The sequence below is a fragment of the Toxotes jaculatrix genome, chromosome 5 (assembly GCF_017976425.1).
Source record: "Toxotes jaculatrix isolate fToxJac2 chromosome 5, fToxJac2.pri, whole genome shotgun sequence".
In the NCBI taxonomy this organism is placed as follows: Eukaryota; Metazoa; Chordata; class Actinopteri; family Toxotidae; genus Toxotes; species Toxotes jaculatrix.
The window spans coordinates 5,500,757-5,526,436 of record NC_054398.1 but is presented as its reverse complement, the minus strand read 5'-3'; positions in this window follow the sequence as shown (position 1 = coordinate 5,526,436).

The following is a 25,680-nucleotide window of genomic DNA, read 5'->3' as shown; positions in this document are numbered from 1 at the left end:
ATCACTGTAGAATTACTGTAGGCAGCTGTCACAGCCTATAGCTTTACATCTGACACCCACTGACAGTTTCTGACATCAGTGGAAGGTGGAAGATCTTCTCACCAGAAACTGCTGATTGCTAAAATTGCTGATGATCCCTCCACAAAGCCTCCAACAGACTTCTGCTGCTTGAAATGACTTTTCACTTCTGGTGCAACTATTTCACAAAATCCTTTTCTGGTGTGATGCTCATGTCAGACATCAACCTCCACAGTAACCTGCCTGTGTGCCTGTGTACAAGGAACTGTTTGCAGATGGAGACACTGGTCATTTCTGATGCAGCAGTTTGTCTCTACTTTGAGCTAGTGTTCCTGTTTTTTACATTAACACTGGATACTGACTAATATATGATTCATATACTGCATATAACATAACTTGTATCTCCAAGTAGTTCAAATTTTATACACAAACATATGCATCAGCAAATGGGCGAGTGGATACATCACTATGTGTGACTTTGTGTGCATTTGCTTGCAAAGTCTAACTTCTGTTGTAGCAGTGATGAATGTATGCAATATGTGTGCATGCCAGAGGGCTTCCATCAACAGTGTATGAAAGCAAGCTTCAACATGATTCATTAGAGGGAGTAAGAGAATAAGAAAGAGGAGGAAATACTGTGAGATAAAAGAGGAGAGGATGAAGACAGGTAGAGCAAAAGATGAAAAAATATTCTGATGAAATAAAGAGGCTGGTAAAAAAAATAGAGAGAAATTGAACTACAGTGTAAAGTCACTTAAGCAGAATAAGATAGAAAAGGAGAGCTGGGTAGGTGGACGGCAGCAGATAAGAGACGAGGAACTTCTAAGCGAAAAAAAAGTGTTTATGGAGAAGACACATTGTGGAAGGGAGAAAGGGATGTGGAGATGCAGTGATGGACAAGAAAAATCCCTCAAAGGAAAATAAAAGGCAGAAAGCTTCAGTGGAATCGCAAATGTGACCACAATAACTAAATAAATGCAAATTATTTAGTACAGCAACCTGCAGCTCTCTTTTCTGTGGTGACTGCAGAGGCTTTGTGTGTGAGGTCAAGCACAATATAATATTTTAACGTACAAAATGTGACAGATACCATAATAATATATCTCAGGCTAGTGTTATTAAGGCCATTAAATTAATCTGTTTTCCAATAACCACATTAATATTATGGAACCATAAGGGTATGTTTAGGTTTAGACACAAAAACTGCTTTGCTCCGTTTAGGAAAAGATAATGGTTTGTATTAAAAATAAGTACTATAAGTAGAGAAATCGGTTAGTTTTGTGGTCTCTCAAATCTTTTGTCATCAGTATACTTCCATAAACACATTACACCATAACGTTACTAGTGGTCAAAACCATACCATGGGATACCGGCTGTAGCACCAACATGTGACTTTACTGAGCCTGGGCAACAGATGGAAGCCATGTGTTGTATATAGCTCCACTGTGTTCTGTAAACTACAAGAGCAACATTATTTTTATTGCAGTTCAACAGTTACTGAAACGGTCTTTCTCTGTGCACTAACTCTCTCTGCTGCTCAGGCTGGTACATAAACAATATACGGATGCTGTGTCATTTTAGTGTATCCTGTTATGCAATCCTTTAAAATTACTAAAAGTTTAAAGTAGACTTTTTTATAGGAACTGGTGCACACAGGGCTTGCAGAATGTACCAAATGTGGTTGAGAGCATCTCTGAGGCAGAGAGGAGATTGTGAGGTATCGTCTCTGCTGAGCCACTGACGTGTGTGTGTGTGCGTGTGTGTGTGTGTGTGTGTGTGTGTGTGTGTGTGCGTGTGTGCGTGTGTGCGTGTGCGTGTGCGTGTGCGTGTGCTTGATCTGTCGCTGTAAGTGATGTGACTCCCCAGTGCTAGACTGCCATTGTGATAAGCTATAATACAATGTGTGTGTGCACGGTGTGTGTGTGTGTTCCCCAGAGGCAGATATGGTCTGTTTGCAGGTAGGTGGCATGGCCCACCGTGAGTCCTATTATCAGCCTGTCATACACACTTACATCTACCACTGGACACACACACACACACACACGAGACATGAAGAGCAAAACTGCTTAAAAACAAGAAAGAACAAGAAAGTTGAAACATCATCTCTTTTTCTCTTTGCCCTTATATCTCACTCACACATACATTATCTCTCGGTTTCTGTTCTGCCTCTGTGTGGGCTGCTGGATATTGCTGTGTGACGGCGCACTTAGCTCTGATTTGTTCGTGCAGATTGGACAGAGCGGTGCGTTAGCTGCTGCTCAACACCACACACATACACACTCACAGAGCGCAGCAATCGGTTAGACTCCCTGAGGTTCAGTTTGAGCAGGCTCATTCTTCCAAAGGTCATTAACCAGTGCTCGCACACACACTCACACACACACAAGTGGCACAGATTAAAATCAGCAAACACACACACACTCTCTCTCTCTCTCTCACACATCCACGTGGTGTTAGGCACTTGAACCTGCTAAGGGAGGTGTCAGCTGTTAATGCAAAAAATGAATTCTAGACATTAGATCCACCGTCACTTACCTGTGACACTGTGAACCCTGGTGTCTGTGTGAGAGCGTGAGGGAAAGAAAGAAACAAGGAAGGCAAGTGAGAGTGATGCATGTACAAATTTACATCTGATTTTTCTTTTAAAATATACCAGCAGCACACTTTGGACAATTTTCTCATAAGCAGAACAATTTTTGCAGTTTTGGGTCCACAGTGTGTAAACCATGTACAATGATTCTGACAAAACTGCTCCATGAATGGAGAAATGTCTGCTGATGGGCTGACATTTGGAGACTGTGTAAGGTGCACTATCCGTACTTTGGTAAACTAAGCTGCAGGAAAATACAATGCTGTATTTTCCTGTGGGGTTTCACATACTTGACTGTTAAACCTTTTTCAGTTCACATGCTGGGACATGTAGCCTTTCTTCTATATGGTACAAATTAGAAATAAGCAAGTAAAGGCACCAACCTAGAGCTTGAACACCTTATTAAAGTGCAGAGAGACAAGTACAACAGAGACCTGACATTTTAAAGAGCTTCAAAATTTTGTCCCCGCCTTTAACTGCTCAGTCAATAGAACAGCTTTGGAAAATGATTTGCAGAAACTCCTGTAATACCTGACTAAATGCTCTTATTTGGTTGTACGTTCACTTTACATTTGCCAACACAACCCTGCCTCACCACATGGCTCAGAAATGACACTGTTGCCATGGCAAACTCACACTTGGCTAGAGTGATACTAAGCTGCACTTCATCCAAGAGCTCGAACAAAGCGTGGATGCACTGCAAAAGAGATTGCCAAGTGGTGCTAAAAAGTAAGAGCTGTCTAAACCCAAGGTTTCTCCTGCAGTCTGGAGACCAAATGATAGGACTATCTACAAATAAAAAGCAAATGAAGTAATAAAAGTATAAATTTCCTGCACAGCACTGGAGGGTCTTTCCATCGCAGAAACAAGACAATTAATAATAATAAGTGTGGCATGTGCATCAGGTTTTAGTGTGTCAGAAATTACAATTTTTTAAAATCAGATTTATGTTTATACATTATATTTAAACCATTTATCTTCTTAAAGGAAGTGACATTTGATCCTGTCATTCAAAAAGCATGTGCTAAATCCTTTGCAAATCAGACATTCTGTTCCTCCCCTGGAACAAAAATAACGGGCCTGACTTTGACATAGTTCACTGACCTTGGTGATGAAACAGCTTCTTGGATTTACCTGTGAGGACACACTACAGTTACCATCAGTGGGTAGTAACATCACGGAGGTGACTAGCAAACCAACAGCCTTCCAGTAGAGTCAGATTGGATGGTTTTTTTTTTCTGTAACTGGATGGTCAAAAACTAATTTGGACAGATTGTCATAATTTGGGCGGCTTTTTGTCCCAAAAGAGCTGTTTAGAGAATTTAACCATTGGTGTTTCTCAATATGGTGACCAGGTGCTGCATTTAGAAAGCACAGAAAATGCACCTGCACCTCTCACACCAAGAACTGTTCTCAGGTTCTTCAGTTTCCCTAAGTTTCTAAGTTATTCATTGCCATTTGTTCCTACATCCAGTGATACAAATAGGTACTGCTAATATTGCATTCAGTGTTTCTTATATGTAAACAAAAACAGGCTGAAACAAACAAGCTGTAACCAGCTAAACTCACTGAATCCATATTAACAGTGTGCTTATTGTTTCCTGTAAAAGTTTAACTTTTACTGTAACATTATCCCAAAGTATTTGAAGAAAAAGAAAACTTCTTCATAATGGTTGGGCAGTTTCTAGGAATGAGACTAAAACCGACAAAGACAGACTCTGCACTGTTTGACAAATTCACAAAGATGAGATATGCACCTAATTTAAGGCAGAGATACTAAACAAAGGTGACAATCAGTCTAAATTAATTCCATCTATGGTCCCTACACAATAACTACTCATGATTGCACAAACAAGTACTGTCGAGGGCAAAAGGTAAACAAAGGAATTACCTTGTTGCAGCGTGACATCTACACACCAAAATCAATTTCACAAACTGGACCTGCGCAGTGAATCGAAAGTGCAGACAAGTTCCTCCAACATGGAAAGAGGGACAAATGAATAATTAAATGTGTGGCTAGTTACCATACTGCAGCCAGCTGCAAGATTTTTGAGAAAGATCAACAAAAGCTGCAACTACATCAGACAGAACACATGGAAAGAAACGGTAGCAAACACTGGACAGTTGTCATGCACGTACAATAGGCAGAGTACACACACCGGTCTCAGCAGGGGCATTTGAAAAGATGGGACAGTGACAAATGTTACTGAATATGTTTTAGTGAAGAGGATCCTATGACTTACGTTACCTATTAATAAACTCAGAAGTATGTTTTGCCTTTGCACTGAGAAAAAAAACTTCTGGTTACCTTAAGAGAAAGTGATAGAAGGAGAGAGTTGGAGAAAGAGGAAGAAGAAAGTAAAGGAAGGAGACGGAGAGACAAAGGCATTATCTCCCATTTTCCTCTGCAGATGACAAGGGTAAAATAATTATTATCACACAAACAATAATCTGTCTTTCCTGTGCCGTCTCCCCTAAGTCGCATCCGTAGCTCCAGGCAGATAATATACTGGACTGCCTGAGATGCATTTGAATATTTCTTTGGCAGGAAATCACATTACTGGCTATTAAAAAGTAATTATTTGTACATAAATTCCCTGCAAGTTTGAGCCCAGTCTTGGCAGATGCCTGTGTGTGTGTGTTTGTGTGTGTGTACTGAAGCGTATGTGTGTGTGCGTGAAGTTCGATGCTAAGGCAGTTAGCGTGTGGGGTGTTGCAGTGTTGTGTTTATTAAAAACACAGACAGCCTCTCCATCATCAACTCCACACACACACACACAAATAAGTACACACACACTTGGGTGTCACTGAAACTATATTTCATAGGGTAGCGCATGATAATGTAATTACCAATACTTAGCATAGACAGTTAGAGGGAGGGTGAGCACAAAGAAAGAGTTGCAAAGAAGAAGAGAGGAAAGAAAGAAGGGGGTAGAGAGAAAGGATAAAAATGAGACAGTGAAAGAAAGAAATTAACAGAACAGAGGAGAAAAAAAATCTGCCAAAATAAAAAAAAAATAGAAGTAGATGGATAAAGTAAAGGATGTAAAGGAAGAGATGGACAGCGACAGAAAGACAAAGGGCAGGACTAAAATCAGAGACAGCTGCACAGCAGTATAATTCAGTTGGGTGCAGTTCAAACACTGGATATATGAAAGATTCAAACTCAACAAAAGGCTTGCTGTACACCCAAAAACTCAGCTCAGGACCGACATAAAATTTCTTGATATTTATTCAAACATCTTCTGTATATGAAGAGGGAGTGCTTGTTTCATCAGGCTCATTTGGTCCAGAGCTGAGTTTTGGTGTTTGGCAAAACAACCCTATTATATTGTTTTATGCTAATTTCTTCTCCCTGTTGCATTCTGTAAGAAAAGACAATTATTGCACAGATTATGATCAGGGGCATCGACTTCTCAGCTGCAGGAAGTACTACATGAATGTAACACACGCGGGTGGAGGAGGGATGATAAAGTACAGTACTTCGACACAGGGAACAGGGGTTCACATCACGTGTGCTCAGGTTTAGGCAACAAAAACAGCTTCCAGTGTCTACACAGGCTTCGTTCAGCACCCGTCCCCCCATTGCAGATTCCATTATTAAGTGACATTGAGGTTGGACAATGATGTTTTTCAGCAGTATGTGGCACCACTGTACAAACCTTGATACTAATTACCACCCTTTAATTTATTTCAACTGCTTGTGGTTTGCCAGGAGGACACTCTTTTGCACTGATGAAGAGAACCAGTTGGGCCTGTTGTGCTAAACAATATCAGTCAATGTCAGAAAAGTAATTGAACACATTTAAATAGCTTGTAAATGAATTGTATTTTCAAATAGGGTTAAGTCTAGGGATATAAAGGGCCAGTTTACTTTCAGGGGCCAAGTTGGATTGTTTGAGGTGTAGCGTTGGAACGGTGTGTGTATGTCTGCGAGGTTAAACATGCACGGCAAGCTGTGTTAACACTGCAGAGGGCAGAGAGCAGAGCATTAAGTCTAACTGCAGCTGAGCCAGAGGCCAAGACATGAAGGGTTGACATGAGTCTGTTCACAGCACTGCTGTCTGGGGCTCCGTTTCACTTCATCGAGGCACCAAACAGTGATAAAGGCAATATTACGCGAATAATTTTGCCACCTTTTTTATTTTAGTAATTGCACTCTAATCACCTGACATTTTAAAAAGTAATTATAAAGTGGAACACCTTGTCTCTAATTTGCCTCTCTCTCTCTCTCTCTCTCTCTCTCTCTCTCTCTCTGTTGTAGCTTTTTACAAATAACACTGCAGCTACAGTAAGTGGCAAGAGGTTAGAACGAGCTTCCTCTAAGCATTAAATACCAGGTAAAATTACACACATTTTGGTTTAGTAAATCAATGTTTCTGATCCATATTAATAATTCCTTCTTCCACTTGTTTGTCTTACCTTCGCCACAGATGTAGATGATGTCAACTGTTGTCTGTAAACACACCTGCTAACACTCAGAGCCGGCTTGACCACAAAATTATTCACTACAGTGCAGAAAAAGAGCACAGTTTTCTTTCTACTGCTCTCTTATTTACTCACTATATATTAAAAAACATTTAGGCAGAAACACATGTAACAGGTGTATTCAGTTCTGGAGGGGCAGTTTTCCCCCATCAGAGTGATGGGACTACCTGATGGGACAGTAGTTAATATGGACAGGTTGTGAGCAGCCTGTTTTCTTGCAGTCTTTGTCATTTGGTGCTTTTCCGTCTAGATCTCCCACATTAATAGCCTTCATTAATGTTTAATGGCTGGATTACTCTGGCACTCTGACTCTGGCGTGGTTTCAGCCAAGCTTTGGGTCAAACTGACACTGGATTACTGCTTGTCTGTTTGTGTGTGTGTGCTTGTGCGTGTACGTGTGTGTGTGTGTGTGTCAGACTTTGTTGTCCTTAAATGTCCTTTGACTGTCCTCTTGTTATTCCTCTGGAATATTTCGGCACTGTGTAAATATAACTAATTCAGAAGATGCTAATGAAGGATTTTGAATGTTGGACTACACTTTTTTTTCTCTCAATTTCCCCTCATATCTTTGTGTGCTTGTGTGTGTGCACACACATGTGTGCATGAGCGAGGATAACAAAGGGCATCTGGCAATAGCATGTACACCTCTGATGAAAATGGATGGATGGAATCACAATTAAACAGAAATACAGAAAATAAAGAAAGTGGGACAGAAAAACAGTGAATGAAAGCAAGAGGAAGACAGAGACAGACAGAGAGTTGAAGCTGGCAGTGTATATTATCTGGGGTCCTGTTGGATATCATTCAGTTTGGAGACATAAGGCTGAGCTGGCAGTGCTTTGGATCAGCTGCAGCCTGGTGCCACAAGAGAACTGAACTTTCATAGTAAGTCACCAGCGCTGGGGAAATAACTTGTAAAATGTAATCAATTACTCATTACCTATTACTCACTGAAAGAATAATGACACTACTAACCAGTCAACAGCAAAAATGATTAGTAACTTGTTGCTTTGTATTATTGTTAGCACAGTTCTTTGAAGGAGCCTTTAAACTGCTCTGAATCCTCCACACTTTCACATCACATATTCTGTATTTAACTCATGTAGAAATGGAAAATGAGACACTGTGGTTTCACAAGAAGCCAGCCTACATTTTGCAAGTATCTGCAGACCATTGACAGCTAGCTTAAGCTGTTGAGTTCACACAGCCTCCAACTCTGAACCCAGAGGCTCCTGAATGAATGCCAGTGTGTAACTTTAGCAAGCTGGCTAAGAACACACAAATAAATTTCCCAGCCTTGGCTTTTCTTGGAGGTTAGCAACCTCCTCCTCCCTCCTGCTTTGTGCCAGGATAACGTGCTGGTCTGTCCACTGAACAGGGAGCAGTAAATCCTCCAAATTAAATGACATAAGATGTTGTTTGTCCATGCCCTCTAAAACGACACATCAAAGCGTTTTCTGATCTGATTTTCCTGTCTGCAGAGCTTCCTTTTTCTGTGCTTAAAACCATTTTATGATGTGACAATGCTATGGTTAATGTTTCCCATGTTAAAGTTGGATTGTCGCCACATATTCAGTATCTAACACATTTAGAAACAGAAAATGAGACGCTGTGTTTTAAGCTGTCAGCCTGCGTAGAATTACCTTGCACTGTGGTTTCTTAATTTACAGTGAGCAGTATATCTTACACTACTTATCACTGAAAGAAGTAACCATTACAGTAATGTGATACTAATGCACCACTGCCTTTATTTTGTTTGTTTTGGCCACTCATATAAAATGAATGTGTTGTTTTTTGTGGTTATATGTGGTCAATAAGATGCTGTGTGAACACCAACATGTTGAATCTTGTCACCAAACAGGAAGAAACAAAGGTGGAGTGGTGAAAGGTTCATGTCCAACACTAACAATGTACTGTTCAGTATTTAGAAATAACCTGGCTTCCCAATTATAGTTGGGCATCTGGCACCTGGTGCTTCCACTGTCTGACTGGGTCAGATGAGCTGATTGGACACAGGGGATGTATAGGGTTACCGAGGCGCACACACAGGGACAGACAGACAGATGGACAGATGGATAAATGGATGTGGACAGATGTATTGAGACTTCTGCAAAGCCTCCAGGGATCATGAGGGGCACATTGAGACTGGCACTGTTTTGTAGACTGGCCAGCTAGGTCTTTAGTTCACAGGGTGGGTGGCTGATTAGCTGTCTACATGCAGTGTAAACTTTATTATGTGTAAGTTAGCATTTAAACAAACAAAAGCCATTTCATAGCCATATCAAATGGTTACACTTTCTCTTCTGAAGCTGTTCTAGTTTAGAAACCTATTCAGTATATTTGCATACTTAAATTTGTAAGGATGTGATGAGGCACTCCAGTATGAAAGGCCTCAGGCAACAACTTTTCTAATTCATGTTTTTCGTTGTCTGAATTGACAACATGGCTAAGGATACCTTCATCACTATCCCACTTAAAGAGTCCTGTCTGATGTGTCCAGGAATGGTTTCTGGAGCACAGAGCAGCAGAGATAGGGTTATTGTATATGTATAATGACCAGTTCTGGTGCTTGGAATGCTTGTGGCTTCTTTACCCCAACCAGACCTTGGATTTGGATGAACGTGGGATGTGTCAAATGTGGGATATAGTTCCTTTGTGCATCTTCTAACTACAACAGTCACTTATTTCTTTTCACAGATTTTCCCGGCTCAAATCCTTCAGTATTGTCCTCTTGGTTGGGTGACTGGGGTTTCAGAGGCAAAGGGGAGGTCTGTACTGTTTTCCAAGTACTTTGCCCTGTTAGCTTCCCAGCCACAGCAGTGGGTCAGCTACAGCTAGCTAATCAGGACCAAATAGATGTGCTGTAAAGCAATTCTACTCTCTCTGCAGCCAAGCTGTCCTGCTGGTTATGTCTGCTCTCTCTGTGTGTGTGAGACTTACAACACAGAGGCTTGAGTGGTGGGCCTCCTAAACATCCTGGACTCCTTTTCCCTCAGCCTATGAGAGTGCAGATAGATGACCCTTTCTCTGTTTTTTAATGTACAAAGAACAAGAAAGAAGCTACGTCGGCAGTGGTCATAAGGGCTCCAGTGTGGAATGTGCTAAGCTCTAACTCATGGGTCAGCAAGGCTGCGTAATTGTTCAGTGACTAGGGCCTCTAGGTGGCAGTGACTGTAGCAGTTATACAAGGACCTGTGCCCCTGTCTTCAGATGGCAGGCTCAGCGTAATGTGAAGCTCACAGCGTTGTCTCGCAGACCTTGGTAGACCTTCACCTATTTCCCGAAAGCTTTTATTGGCCACCATGAATAACAAGTCTACACACACAACATGCCTGTATCAGAAAGGCAGGCCAAGGTTGTTTATGTAGGTATTTCATTGGATGGACAGGATGCAATGACTCGATTATCCATTACAGCTTGTTTGCATCCATCCTTCAGTTCCATGAACAAATGATGAGGCAATCATTTATAATCTCCTTAGAGGTCGTGGACACCCTGGTACACAATGGAGTCACTATGGTAGTTCCCTACCATACCTACAGTTCCCTGCTACTCATTGGGCCAATAATCCTGGCTATTTGCTTAATGAATGCATGAATCACGCAAACTGTTAGATGTCACCAAAACAGACCTGAGAGATGCTTACCCCATGGTCTCCATGGTGCTGAGGAACGCCTAAGAGTACAGCTGACATCCATTTGGCTAAGTTTTGACCCTTAGAAGTCCTGTAATTCTCTATCTGAGAATGTGGGTTTTTTGAAAGTAAATTACCTGATCTTTACGGCCTTAAGTTAGGGCTCTTGATCAACTGAAAGAAAGCCTCACCTAATTCATGCCAACTGGCACTCGGTGTCCACCCTGAACTTTATGTCCATATCTGTTTTAGTACATTTATCAGCCAAACTGCTTGCTCTGATAGAGTGGTAGCTAGCATCCTTGGCAGCATTGTCCAGCACTGGCAAAGAACATTAGTTATTGTAGTAACCCTTCAGAAATAGTCTCAAGTTGACAGTGAACAGGAAAAATTGCATTTTCTCAGCCAACACAGAGTGTTGTTTGAAGAACTTGGCTTCTATAAATACAGTTAACATTGGAGATTGTTGGAACATCCACAATAATGAAATAAAGCGTGCCCCTTTAAAAACATTTTAATTCTGTGGTTTGTCCAGGCGGCCTCCAGCTTTACAGTCTCAAGCTGTCCTCCTTCAACAGGATTTTGTCATCTATAGAGCATGTGTGTGTTTGCATGTCCTATTGGCAGACTTTAGCATTTGGTAAGGTACCTAGCAGCCTGTTTATCAGATTACACCAAAGGCTTGTGTCATCTTAAAAATCACAGTGACTTTAAAGATTTTCCTGTTTGAAAGTCCATTCAGCAATATGTACGTCTTATATGCTTTGTCACTAACTCGCTGAAACCACCTTCAGCAATATATGAACATTTTGTCTATAGTGCAAGGTAGCATGTTCCAATCAGCAGTACAGTCTTTGTATCAGATTACAGCAGAGACCTGGACGCCTTTCCAGACCATGTCTTTAAAACCCCACTCAGCAGTGCGTGTTACATGTACACACTGTCACTCAGTCCTTGTCTTTAACACCATGCGAATCAAAATCTGTGAGAATTAAAATCTTATATCAACTTAAAAAAGTTTTCATACAGACTTATGGTTTGCACTGCCACTGGGCAGTCTTTGCTGTGAAATCTAAGTAAAGTTACTGTCCAGCTGACATGTCTCCTTATCAGTACTGCAGGTTATGTGTCAAATTACAGCATAATCCTGGATGACTTTTCCCATTTATCTTTAAAGCCACACTCAGCAATGTCTTTTTTTACTATCTGCACTGTCATTCAGTCTGAATAAGGCCACACACAGCAATCCCTGTGGTCAGCTGTGGCATTCAGCGTTTGGTCCAAGATAGAGCGGGTTCCTAAAATGTCTATATATCCGATTACACCAGGGTCCTGTGTCATTTCTAGAGCTGTGGGAGAGAGTTCATCATGTTCTCCAGTATCGATTGCCCTGTTGTTTACAATTTGAATAGTGTATGTGATGTGCAAGTATTGTTGTGTATTGTTTTCTTAAAGGCACAAGCATTTTCTACCCTCTAATGTTCACACAGCACTTACAGTGAGAGTCATCTTGCCACTTTAACCAGCGGCAACATGTATCACTTACGTGACACACCATGCATCAGCAGTTGTGTGTGATTCTTTGCAAATGAATAAAGATTTAAGTTAAATGAGAAGATCTTTACCACCATAATATCTGTGTATTACCTTTGGAGGTGGAACCAAGAGGCAGCAAGTCTAGAAACAGCTGGAAAATACTTTTGCAGCATGTAGCTTCATGTTAAGTTACTAACCCACAGAAGAGCAGCTCAGCAGTTCAACCACTGAACAAACAAACTGTTAAGTGTTTTGAATTAGAGTTGTATTGTCACAATGTTTGCCCGTTTACTTGCAAAATCTGCTCATTTATTTTCTGCAGTTTATGTTTAGTGGGATCTGGGTTTTTTTATTTTTGTAACATTTACACTGTGATTTTTAAATTGCTGTTTATTTTTTAATGGGAAAGCCAGTGACCACTTTGTGGAAACTAATAGGGATCCAAATAAAACAGAGAATAAATAACATTCTTTTTTACTTCAGGATACACCAGACATCTGCCTCATCTTTAAGGTCTGAAAGAAATCATGTTTTAATTTCTATAACATCAAGATTATCTTTTGTCTCTCTGTGTCGGTTTGTTAATTCTTGTCTTTGCATGTTGCGCGTGAATATGTGTGTGTTTGTCAGCAGGAAGCATCAATGAAGGCTGCAATTACCATGCTTATCAAAACAATTAGTACACAGTCTGCACACAGCTAGCTCTCGCAGTGTGTGTGTGTGTGTGTGTGTGTGTGTGTGTGTGTGTGCGTGTGCGTGCGTGCGCGTGCGTGCGTCTCAGCTTGGTTCTTTTCTTTCATCAGCCATTATATAGAGGCTGGTAAAAATGATTATCAATAAAGATCACAAGTTCAAACATTTCTTGGGGCTGATGCTCTCTGTTTTACCTCACGTCTTCTTCTCTACATTCTCTTGCCCCCCCCAGGGTGTGTGTGTGTGTGTGTGTGTGTTTCAAATAAAGATTAGGTACATTTACATGCTGTACGTTTATTAAATTTGCACAATGCAAAGTTTCAGTTTTCATTATGTTGTTTCAAAATGTTCATGGATTTCCAGCATTGATTGTGTATATGTGAGCGCAAACAAACATTATGTTGAAGAAGTCATAAAAGTAATTACAGCACAGGTCAAGTTTAGTTGAAAAAAACGACCTATGAACACTCATTCACCTCTGAGACTTTTCATCATCTTAAATGGTTCGATGGTTCAATGTAAAGGGTCATTTCACAACAAAACAGGGCTGGAAGGAGTACTGTAAAACTGTACTCAAGTAAAAGCACTGTTACTTACAAGAAAGTTTACTCAAGCTTCAGTGCATACGCACAAATCCCAGATGAGAACCTCACTGAAAACAACCAATAAATTCCAGTCAGGCACTTATCAGGCAGCCTGTGCACACAACTGATAATTACAAATATGCATTCAGCTGGAAGTTTATTAGGTACACTGAGCTAAAACTAACGCTCTCTAATGCAGACAAAATTCTCTCTCCATTAAAATTATAATGTTAATTTGTTTTGAAACTATTATGGACAGGTGTGTGGATGGTTTTGGAGGATGTAGTGTGTGGTGCTGTTGAACTGTTTTACATTATAAAGAGAGGTATGTCTGTTATTTAGCCTATAGTCATTTATATAAATGGGGTGGACAAAATAATAGAAACACCTGGACTTGGACACCTAGACGTTATGTAGCAGTATTAGGCTACATAAATTAGGTAGCCTGCCACTTCCTCTAGAATTAACAGCACAATAAATCAGCAGAAAAGCTCCAACAGTGGCTGCAGCCAAGAAACAGAGACAAAACGCTACATTGCAAGTCTTAATGCCCTGGTGAATTACAACGTTTAGTCATTTGTAACACACACTTGTCTGAACGTCACTCTGTGATTTTGCTCTGCAAAGTCCTCCACAATCTGCTCTAAATCCAACTTCTCTGCTGGTTCATTCTCAGTGCAAATCTTAATCTGTGCACTCAGCCCCTCTGGTCTCATTGCCTCCTCCAAGTTTTTCAGACATGCAGCTGAATGAGCTCTGCAGTCACAACACAGATTCTCAAAAACAGCAGAGAGGTGGAGCACATCTCACCGGTAGAAGTAAACGTAGAAGTCACAGCTGAGGGATCCAGTATTTTAGCATTGCTAACATTTCTAACAGCATGGACCTGCTAGTCATGCAACATGGCAGATGTGTTTGATCTGGGACACCTGCTGTGGTCGGCAGGTGGTGCATTAAATCAGCGATTAATTAAGGTAGATGCAACCTTTTTGTTATCTGTGTAGAGGTAATGCTAATCTTTACCGTGGCCTCATAATGACACCATCCCTAGTATTATTGCATAGTTAGACCCAGCCCAGGTGCGAATGCCCCCCTGAATGCACCCCGTGGCCCCCAGTCAGCGAATGTAAACATTTAGAACTTGTACGTAGACTGTGAGCTGAGAGCAGCTCATCTCTGAACACGGAGCTCTGGTCTCCGGCAGCTCCTTCTCTGCTTCTCTGCTGCAGCTACTTATTTGCTGTCTTCTCATATTAATTAAAAGTTTTACTGTGTACAGTGTGACTTGTTTTTACTCTAACAAAAGGGCTTTGATACAGTAACGATAACACCAGAAGGAAGCGAGAAAGTCAAAGCATTCATAACACTTGAGTGAACTGACCCTTTAAGGTATTCAGGATTCATTTTCCATTGTATACCAAAACCCAGGACCCTTTACATGTTTCCATTCTTTAAGTCTCTAACTGGAACTGTGTGGAAAAAATGAACCAGTGTTATTTACGGTAATTCTTGTGTAGTGAATGTTTTGTTTTGCTCTTGTAACAGCTGATTCAGCCATCACATGTAGAGAAATGGTATTTTGTCCTCTAGTTCCATTCACACGCAAACACATACAGACAGTCATTGTGAGGAAACAGATAAAGAGAGAATATGAAGATGTAAGCAGCTACATGTTCAAATTACCACAGTCAGTTGTAACTGAACCAAACTAAATATTTCTGTAAGTGAGCTCAGCTTTACATTCTGCAAGACATGGATGTTTGTGCTGCCAACACAACAACACAGTTAGCAGCAGTAACTGTACTAACTTGTACTAACAAGCATAAAATAAGATAATTAGTTAGTTTCTGGAAGTACTTGGCTAACTTTGTGTCACACAAATATGCATACACACACACACACACACACACACACTTTGCAGCCTTCTAGGGTTTTCTGTTCATAATAAATGGCCACTCTGAGGACAAGCTGGGCTTTACTCTTTGTTTATGGGAGAAATAAAGTGCTGTGTAAACTGTTACTACTCTGTGTGTGTGTGTGTGTGTGTGTGTGTGTGTGTGTGTGTGTGTGTGTGTGTGTGAGAGAGAGAGAGAGAGAGAGAGAGAGAGTGAATTGCTAACATAGCATTCAGAGAACAACAGCTAATGGCCCGCACTCAAAGACATCTCCTGTTTTTTTGCTCTGCAGTTGCTGATATAATTCAAATTATTATTGCAGTGACTTTCTCCCATATTCTTCAAACAATAATGCTACCATCTCCTGTGTTTTAATCGCATTTTATTTTGCTTTAATTCCCATCGCTCTGCTGATGTACTTGTCATTTCATGTACTAATTACTTCACAGCTATCATAAAATTATTAGTTTCATTTCTGATGAAGCAGCACTATTCATGTATTGGTATGTTTTGTCATGTGCATGCTGACATGTTTTTCAGGAACATAGGGGCAAATTGTCATTGACATCATTTGAATTACATCAGTGATTCAATACCAAATTTTGAAATGCAATCACTATTGAATACACAGTATTTAAATGTAAATATCACAAACTTAATTGCAATGAAATATTTCCAAGGTTCTTAATATATTTTTGTATCGGAGATTGCTTTTCCTTGGTGTCCCAGATGTTCAGATTTGAATTTTATGTCTTGAACTTTAGTGCCTGAATTTGACAGTGAAACTGAGTTTGACTTCCTTGAACGATCCTTGGAAGTCCCTGTTCTGTAAGTACTGTACATCAAGCATCATCTGTGACTTGTGCTTGTTCTCCTCAGCGAAGAGGTAGAAGTTACAGAGAGCCAAACTCTGCAAGTAGGGAGGGTGGGGAGTGATGATTGCGTTAGTGTGGCCAGAAAATCCTTTGTCTTACACTCAGGGTTTAATGAAGACTTAAAAAAAAACAGTGATGGAAATAATGTTTGGTTGATTGTTGGTTGTTATTTGTACAAATCTGTATGTGTGTACTAAAAGGGTAAGAGGGCCCACTAAGACTGCATATGTATTGAGACCAGATTTTTGTGCTACACCCTGAAAAATTAGATTTAGTGCTAGAAAAAAAAGGGTATTAAAACTGTAACATAATAAAGTCATGTAACACGCACCTTGAATCACTATGTTCACATCTGGTCTTGGATAGTACAGTACAACAATAAGAACATATAGCTCTTCTTTAGTGTATTCTCTCACAGGGGCGTGTGTATTTATCTGTATGTGTGTGTCACGTGTATCACTTCTCCCTTCATAAAGCATTTTGTTTGCGAGGCTCCTCCGGGCGCTTGGCAGCGCCTCTGGGGAGGTATAATCTTGATTACAGGCGGCTCTTTTTGCACCACCAGGGGCTGCACAGCCCAGCCTCCGGGACGCATCCGAGCCGAGGGTGAGGTAGACAAAGAGAGGCAGAGAAAAGGTGGGGGTGGGGTGGGGGTTGAGGAGGGAAAGCATCAGGGCTTACTTGTACCCCCGGTCCAATATGAAAACACACAGTCAGTAAGGATCTCATCATGGGCCCAGTAAATCCAACTTAATTGACTGCAAATCTGGGTACAGCACTCCTCAGCCTTGTGCACCAGTTTACCTCCCACCCAACTCTCCCATCCCTTCCACCTGAGCTATTTACTTCATTTTTCTCTCCCTTTCTCTCTTGATGCTGGTCTGTCATTTTTGTTTGTTTGTTTGCTTTTCTTTCCTTTTCATTTCCCTTTTCATTTTTATCATTACCTTTCCCCTTTACCTTTTTTTTTAATTCTTCTACTTCTTTTATTTCATATCCCTTATTTTCTTGATCCTTTACTCTTTCTTATCCTCCCTGCTTTTATTTGTGCTGTTTTCTCTTTTTGTGTTGTTTCTTTCACTATCTCTGTTCATTTCAGAGATGGTATGATCTTTTATTTATGTCATTTGTGTTGATCCTGTTGCGTTTTGGGAAACTGCTCTCCACACCTGCTCCCTTGATACCTAAAAAGCTTTCATTCTGCTTTTTCTCTCTGCTCCCGTTTTTCTCTGTTTTGCTCCCAAAGTACGTCTATCTATCTATCTATCTATCTATCTATCTATCTAATATCTTAATATCTGTGAATGGATGTAATGTTATAAAAGTTTGTTTTTTTCATCCTCTTCACTGACTTCACTGTCTAAATGTTCTCATTTTCTCAAACACTTAATAACACATCATCACACATCACCAATTCAGCATGTAAAAGGAAGTCAGTAAAGACTGTGGGTGACAGCTTTAATGGATTTATTGCACATTTTTAGCATTAATGTGAGTGTGCTCGCATATGTGCTATTTTTGTGTCTACACACATGCATTTCTGTGTGTGTGTGTGTGTGTGTGTGTGTGTGTGTGTGTGTGTGTGTGTGTGTGTCTGTGTCTGTGTCTGTGTCTGTGTCTGATTGTGTGTGTCTGATTGTGCACTGGTCTTTGTGTAAATGAGTACCGGTTGTTTTTTGATGGAGAGAGCGATTCATTAATATTCATGAAGAGAGAAAAACATCAACTGAACACTTGACTCTGCCCTCACAGGAAACACTGGCATCAGTGCTCGTGTATGTGTGCGTGTGCTTTGTGTGCTACAGAGAGAGGGAGGGAGACAGCCTCTGCTCCAGGTTCTGGATTCCTTGCCGTTAAAATACAGCTGGTTATCTACCAAATATTTCCCAACATGGTGTCAGGTTAAGTTATGGCAGATAACCAATAACCTAACACAAGGTTGTCTAAAATCTTTTATGAAACTAAAAATGAAACTTTGTGGCTTTAATATTTGCAAAATTACTGAGTCACATATTTAAAACTGCTGATTAAATTTCCATTACAGTCCTTAACAGTGAGTTGCTGTTTTGATTTTCAGGCTCGCACCTTTATGATTCTGGTTCTCTCTGACCACTGTCATGGTGTTGCTTTCAGCAGTTTTCAACAAAAAAGCTTTAAAAACCCCACTGTATGCTGCCCAGACAAAGTCAGCAACCAGCTGGTGAACTCAGCAGAGCAGCTGCTGTTATGTCAGTGCTGTGTTCACACCTTGTTACTGCAGGTTCATTCACTAAGCTTTTAACACTCGAGAACTAAATTATTTAGTAATAAGTTACTAAATCTAAACCATCAACATGTCTTTTGGTCCCTATCCAACCAGACTTCTCAAAGATGTTTGGAAGATTGGAACATGTTATTGGGATTAAAGGAACAGCACTAGGTTGGTTTAAATCATATCTATCAGATAGATACCAGTTTATTCATGTACCAGTTTATATGCTGCATGTACCTCTCCTCCTCTCCTCCATTCCCAGCTGTCCTGTCTTCCTCCTTTCCCTCCTTTCACCCAGCCCGGCCATCGGTCCCCCATATGAGCCAGGTTCTGCCCAAAGTTTCTTCCTGTTAAAAGTGAGTTTTTTCTTGCCACTGTCGCCTTAGGTGCTGATCTGGGGTCAGGCTCTGGGACTCTGTAAAGCGCTTTGAGACAGTTTTGATTGTGGAAGGAGCTATATGAATAAAATTGAATTGAACTGAAACTCTGTTTCATCAGGACTGTGTGGGTGTGGATTGATCTGAGTTGGCAATTTTTAACAGCCCAGATCACCACATTTTGTATCACATGTTGGTGCTTGGAAACACCTGAGCAGCTATGGTGCAGCAGGTGCAGCAGGTTGTTCACTAGTTATGGAGTTAGTGGTTCGATTCCTCATTTCTTCTGTCCACATGTGGGAGTATCCTTGAGCAAAAAAAACAAAAAAAAAACTAAACAAAACCTCAGATTGCTCACAATTGTCAGAGCAGTGGCTCTTATGTTTCTGCCATCAATGTGTGTGTGTGTGTGTATGTGTGTGTGTGTATGTGTGTATAGCTAAATGAGAAGCAAATTGTATAAAAGTGCTTTATAAATGCAGTCCATTTATTTCTTTCCATCTGAGTCTCACCCTCTTCAAATGTGTGATAAAAGAAAGGACAAAAGAAGAAACACACTGTAAATCTCTCTGGTGAAATACCTAAAACTGTTTAAATCTGTGAATTTTAACAGAACATTGTGTTTATGTCGGAACTCGATGCCCATAATGAAGCTGAAGAAGAAAAATGTTCTCAGGGCCTTTAATTTAATGAACCCATAGCATTTCCTCTTTTTTCCCCCCTCAGTATTTTTAGTCCATTTAGTCCAGTCCTTTTGTACTGCTCTGTGTATTGAACACTGTAGACTCTATAGGAGGGCATTGGACTTTTACTCCTGTTCAACTGTTTGACACTTTCTGAGAAGTGTGGAGAAGAAAAATGTACCCTCGTCAAGTGCACAGCTATGAAAGGTTTCTATTGTCAACTATTATAAAGGTAACAATCTGTTGATGAAGATCTTTAATGTTTAATGAAGAACATAGTAATTATTCTTTTAATTACACATTTTTCCCTAAACTTCAGTTTTGTTTTCAGTACTGTATCCCGTAAGCACCATTTACAAAAAATACTAAAGGTATGATTTAGTTCTCCTGTGCCCTAAAATTCTCACTATTCACCCTCTTGTTCCTCCTGCCTTCCACTGTAGTGACATTTTAGTACCAGTAACAGCTATTTTATTAGTATGTTATTCATACAACAAATACAACAAATTCCACTATAAAAAGCATCCTTTGCATCGTCCCAGCTCTTCAGAGGTGTATGAATAATAGAAGCCTTCCAGCTCTTTAAAGAAAGATGCGATTTAAAATTAGAAATGAGTATATTTAGGCACATTTCACGGTAAACAATGTTTTCGCATCCATAAAATGCAGCTGATGTACACAGATGTACTGTCTCTCCCACAGCGCAGACAATCCTTTCATGGACTGAAATCATGATGACAGAATCAAGGTAGAGGGACAAGTTGGATTTTGTGTTTCCCGCTCCTCCTTTTTCCTTTTCACACTCTCTCAACTCTATTTCTCTTCCTCTCACCTGCCACCTTCTCTTCCATCATTTGTGCCTAAATGTGTGTGTGTGTGTGTGTGTGTGTGCGTGTGTGTGCGCGTGCGTGCGTGTGTGTGTGTGTGTAGGACATATAGAGGAGAGCTGGTGCACACCTGCACGGTGTGAACTGTCCACAGGGAAGGACGGAAGATCGGTAGTGCACAGCTGTCCTCATGCACACACACACACACACACACACACACACACACACACACTCCCATGTTCACACAAGGAGAAGACAGATAAAGAGAGAGAGAAGGAGCATAGAAAAGAAAAACACATTTATGCATCCTGGAGAAATTTCTGGAAGTGTGTGTGTCTGTGTGCGCATTCATTAGTCATGCAGGCAGTGTGGGTCAGCTGTCAGTGAGCTCTGACACCCCACTGTCAAAGACCAGTGATGGAAAAGCTGACACACACACACACACAGACACACACACACACACATCACTGAGCGCTGCAGTACAAGCATGTTGAGAGATCAGATGGCTGGTATCTTTCACTCTCTGGTTGAGATGGAAAGATATGGAAACTCATGGGACAGAAAAGGACACAGCCTCACAAAATATGGTCACAGTGTCTGTTTGCACACACACACACACACACTGAGTAATTAGTGTAAACTGCAGTAAAATACCTGCCCATTTAACTGATTTGCTGCAAGTGTTTGTGTGATTCTTGCTCTTTACCTAATTAATAATTTTTGGGGGTAATTTTGTTAATCAAAGCTGAATTTCTGCTTCTAATGCTCATACACAGTAACATTGCAAGGCTTAGTGTCCAGCTCCAAGAAGCCATTATCCCTCAAAACAGTTTGTAAAATTAAGACCATGACAGTCTCCATTCATGATCAATGCATTTAGCCATTACTGACTTTTCTCACAGCTCAGCTGCTTTGTTGCATCTCTGCAAGGCTTCTTCCCTCTCATAGCACATTTATGCAATGAATGAAGCAATGTGGAAACTCATACATCACAAGCTGCCTCAGCTATGGTTTTATCAAACTGTCAGCCATCATCTGCTGGTCACAGTCTCGACTCTTCAGCCCCAACAACACAGCACACTTTCTGACTTTTTACAGCAGGAAAAGCCGAGATGCAACTACCAACATAAACAACGGCTCTGCTCCAACACAACACATTTCTGGATGTGTAAAGATTAAACAAATGAGATAACATGTTAATTGGTACGCTTTAGAGGTGTTGATAGGCAGTTTGCTTGCTTGTTTTTTCCTCTGTTTCCAGACTTTATGCTAATTGGCATTGGTCTTCTCACCTTCCTATCCGCAAGAGGGAGAGCAAATGTATTTCCCAAAATGTGGAACTAATCCATTAAGTGTCTCAGTAACCAGTGTCACTGAACTAGCATACACATAATGAGGACCTTGTAACCAGAATCCCGTAGCAGAATGGAGCCATTATTAATGTTGAGGATTAAACCTGTGCCAACGACATATCAAAATGCCTGTCACGACAAAGGTCAGTGTCTCAGTGAAAACGTTGCTTAACTTTGTTCCTCTCCCTCACCTATTAAAGGAAGTATTGACAACAGCAATGTTTGCCATATGGCTTTCTGCCACAGCACCACAGCACCACATATAAATAAGTGAGGTGAGCAGCAGCTGTCTGCAGCTTTCCCTGCCGTTCCTGTGTCACCTGATCATTACCTGCCTGCCAGCACACCTTCACTGACTGGCTACCTGTTGGTGACCTTGTTTCTGAACAAAGACTAAACTGGCTTTTAACCTTACCTGCTCTGCCCCTGAGTCGTGCTGTTTGGGTCCTCATGTCAACCAACAGATTTATTGTACTGTACAGGGAAGGTATTATAAAAATATAATGTATCATTGTTGTCTATTTAATATTTTAGCTGGTGAGTTAAACGTCACCAGCCTGACACAGTGTTGTGTGTTAATATCATAAAGGTTTTAACTTTTAATAGAAAGTTCTGTCATAGATACTTATCTTAGATTGCTTGTTTGCATCGTAAGGCCCAGGAACATGTTTAATGAAAGAATTTAAAGATTACACTGAGCTACAGAGGCTGGTGGAGCAGCACCTAGCCTGGTCGGAGTTTCTGAACTTCGATTCTCTATTTGGTCCAATACACAGGAGATCAGGAGAGAGACAATACAGAGCTGCAGGATGGATTCAGCTTCTAAATTCTAATCACTGTAAAGTCTCAGCAACTCTCATACTGGTATTAGAGTATGAGAGTCCGAACATGGGCATTGTCCTGTATTAAATAAACCAAGTGTGCATCATATGATGGCAACTCAAGGTTATTTATTTGTATGCGTTACAATGCTTTGTGTTCACAATCAATTTATATTAAGAGGTGAGAAGATGACAAAAAGAGAGTGAAAGTGAGAAGGAGCGAGGACTCAGTGGGTGAAGCTGGCTTAGATGTCCTTCCTGCTGCCAAATCACACATTTCTCTCCTCCACCATCATCCTCTGTTTCTTTTTAATCCATCCCTCCCTCTGTCTCTCCCTCCTGCTCTCTCTTTCTTTTTCCACATCACCATCCTCCACCTTCCTATTAAACATGTCTCACATCATCACTTCCATAATCCTTTCATTCATTCCTCCTCCCCTTCATCTCCCTTTCTCTTTTCATAGTTCTTCCATGCTCACCTGTAGCTCTCCAGCTGTGTGTTTTTCAAACTATTCCTCCTTCTCTTACCTTTCTCTGGCTTTCTTCCTCCTTTTCTCATAAATAGTTATTTAATTTACCCTACTTCCACGCCTCACATCCGTTTTCAATTTTTTTAAATAATTTTTTTGTATTTCCTGCAAGGCTATGACTCCTCAATCACAGTTTTTGCAATACATGTATTCAGGATTTTCCAAGTGAAGAAAATCTGAATTCGTTAATCCTGTTACACACTCACACATACACAGTGGGTCAAAATCCAAGGTTTAGACATGCATATGTAATCAGTCCTCAGGCGATGAAGCAACGAGTGTTTGTGCGTACTTGTACCTGTGTGTGTACAATAGGTGTGTGTGCGTGAGGGAGTGAGGCAGAGGAGAGAGTAACAAGGGAGGAGGGTGAGATGTTACTTGTGTGACCCGGGATAATTAGCTTCATAGGTCTTTCTACCCTCCTGAGAGAAAGAGAGAGAGAGAGAGAGAGAGAGAGAGAGAGAGAGAGAGACTGCAGCAGAAAGAAAACCCGGGGAAATGGCATCTTCATTAATTGGTAAAACCTACTAAGGCTTTCACCTTTTATTTATGTAGATAATTTGAAATGCTGAAACAGCAGATCAAAATATGCGTTTTAGATAAGAACAAAAAGACTTTTGGTATTATAATAGTAGAGGATGAAACTGTTTCTATGGTGCTACACACTATAGAGACAATTAAAAATGTAAGAGACCAAAACAGAGAAAGTCAAATTGGAGTCCATGGTTAAAGTTAAGATACAGTTTAAAAAAGTAGAGCAAGTTATTTACATTTTCAAACAAACAAACCTTACTGCTACTTTCTTTTTGTTACTACGGCTTTTTTATTGGATGATTTTTTTTTGCTTGTGTACAAGAAAGCTCCACAGTTCACCTTTAACCTCTCAGCTTGCTGCAGTGATGTACGCATACTCTGGGGCATGGTCGCTATGTACCATAACATCATACATCTATACTCTTTATACACTTACACAATTATACACATTATTTATAATAGTCCCACTGTGTCCTAATGTTTCCAGAGTATAATAAAGCCTCACATGAAATGAAGCAAATTAAATTGTATTTATTTAACTTATTGATTTAGCCAGTACAACTAAGGTGTTGCATTAACACAAACCTAAATACATAAATACACATAAATAATATTCATTTCTGTTAATTGAACTAAACCCAATTATATTAAGTTAACTGAATGTGCTGTCAGTAAATCCAACATTATGTTGTTGTGGTTATGCAATATAGCAATATCATGTAGCTTTGAAGTAAGATAATTAAGTTAGATCTACTTAACGTGTTGCTTTTCCAGAGTTGTAGTAATGCTCAGATTTTACTGTGCACTATTTACTATTTACCGAGTGTCTCTAACATGAACAGCAGCTCTTACATAAACTGCCAATGTCAAGACTGTTAAGAACCAATTAGAAAAATACTTTGAGATGGGTTACAGGTTCAGTAACTTGCGTTCATATCCATGGAAACAGATGACGTCTAAAGTCTTCTCTCGTTGTGCATTTTATCCCCTTACATCTCACTTACTGTATGAGCAAAGAGGGAGGAGGGGGGGGTTGTGTTTGTTTTCATGTTACTTTCGTATTAAAAATGCACAGGATTCTGTGAGTGACATGTATGTTCTGTATTTGAGATTTAATCTCAATCTGCAAATCTTTTCAATGCAGTGAAGATCTGCAATAATAGATTTTTGGGACATACAAATAAATGTCCAAAACAATTATCATAAAAATATAATATTAATAATAATTATAATAAATAAATAAAACTTTCCAAAAATCACTAGGCTGTAAAAAGGTTTAATGCACCAACAATATAGTCTAAGAGTGTTTTGGGCTTGTCCCTCCTCTGCCATTCTGATCAATATAAAATAAATTATTTGATCTCATTCATGGTCCTAATATAATCAAACCACACATTTGGCTTGGCTTGCAACTAAACTTTTGAGAGTTGAAACTCTTCTTCTTCAAAATAACAGGGAGTACGATGCCTCTACCTGTCAGAAGATATCTTATGTTAGCATGGCTGTGGTCGGCACAAACACACAGTAACTCCAGCTCAGTTCAGTTCAAGGTTGAAGGGATGAAAAGGAAAGTTAATGTTATACAGAAACCACCTCCTCATCCTCGTCCTGCATTATTTTACACATATCTTGTCCACTGAAGACACGTTGTTGACACATAGACATGTACACACACAATAGCACGTGAACACACCAGCACATACTGACATAAATATACACAAGCAAGGATGCCAAAAAGTGGGCGCACGCACATTTACATACTTACATACCCTTCAACCTTGCCCACCACGCCTCCCTGTCAGGTCAACTTTTAATGACGCTGAAGAGAGAGAGAGAGAGAGGGAGAGAGAGAGAGAGAGAGAGAGAGAGAGAGACAGAAGGAATGAGTGTGAAATGGTGTGAAATATTGCTTCTCCAAATGAAGTTGAGGTCATCCATTTTTAGGCAGGGATGGAAGGATGGAGGGATGGAGGGAAGGGAGGAGGGACATAA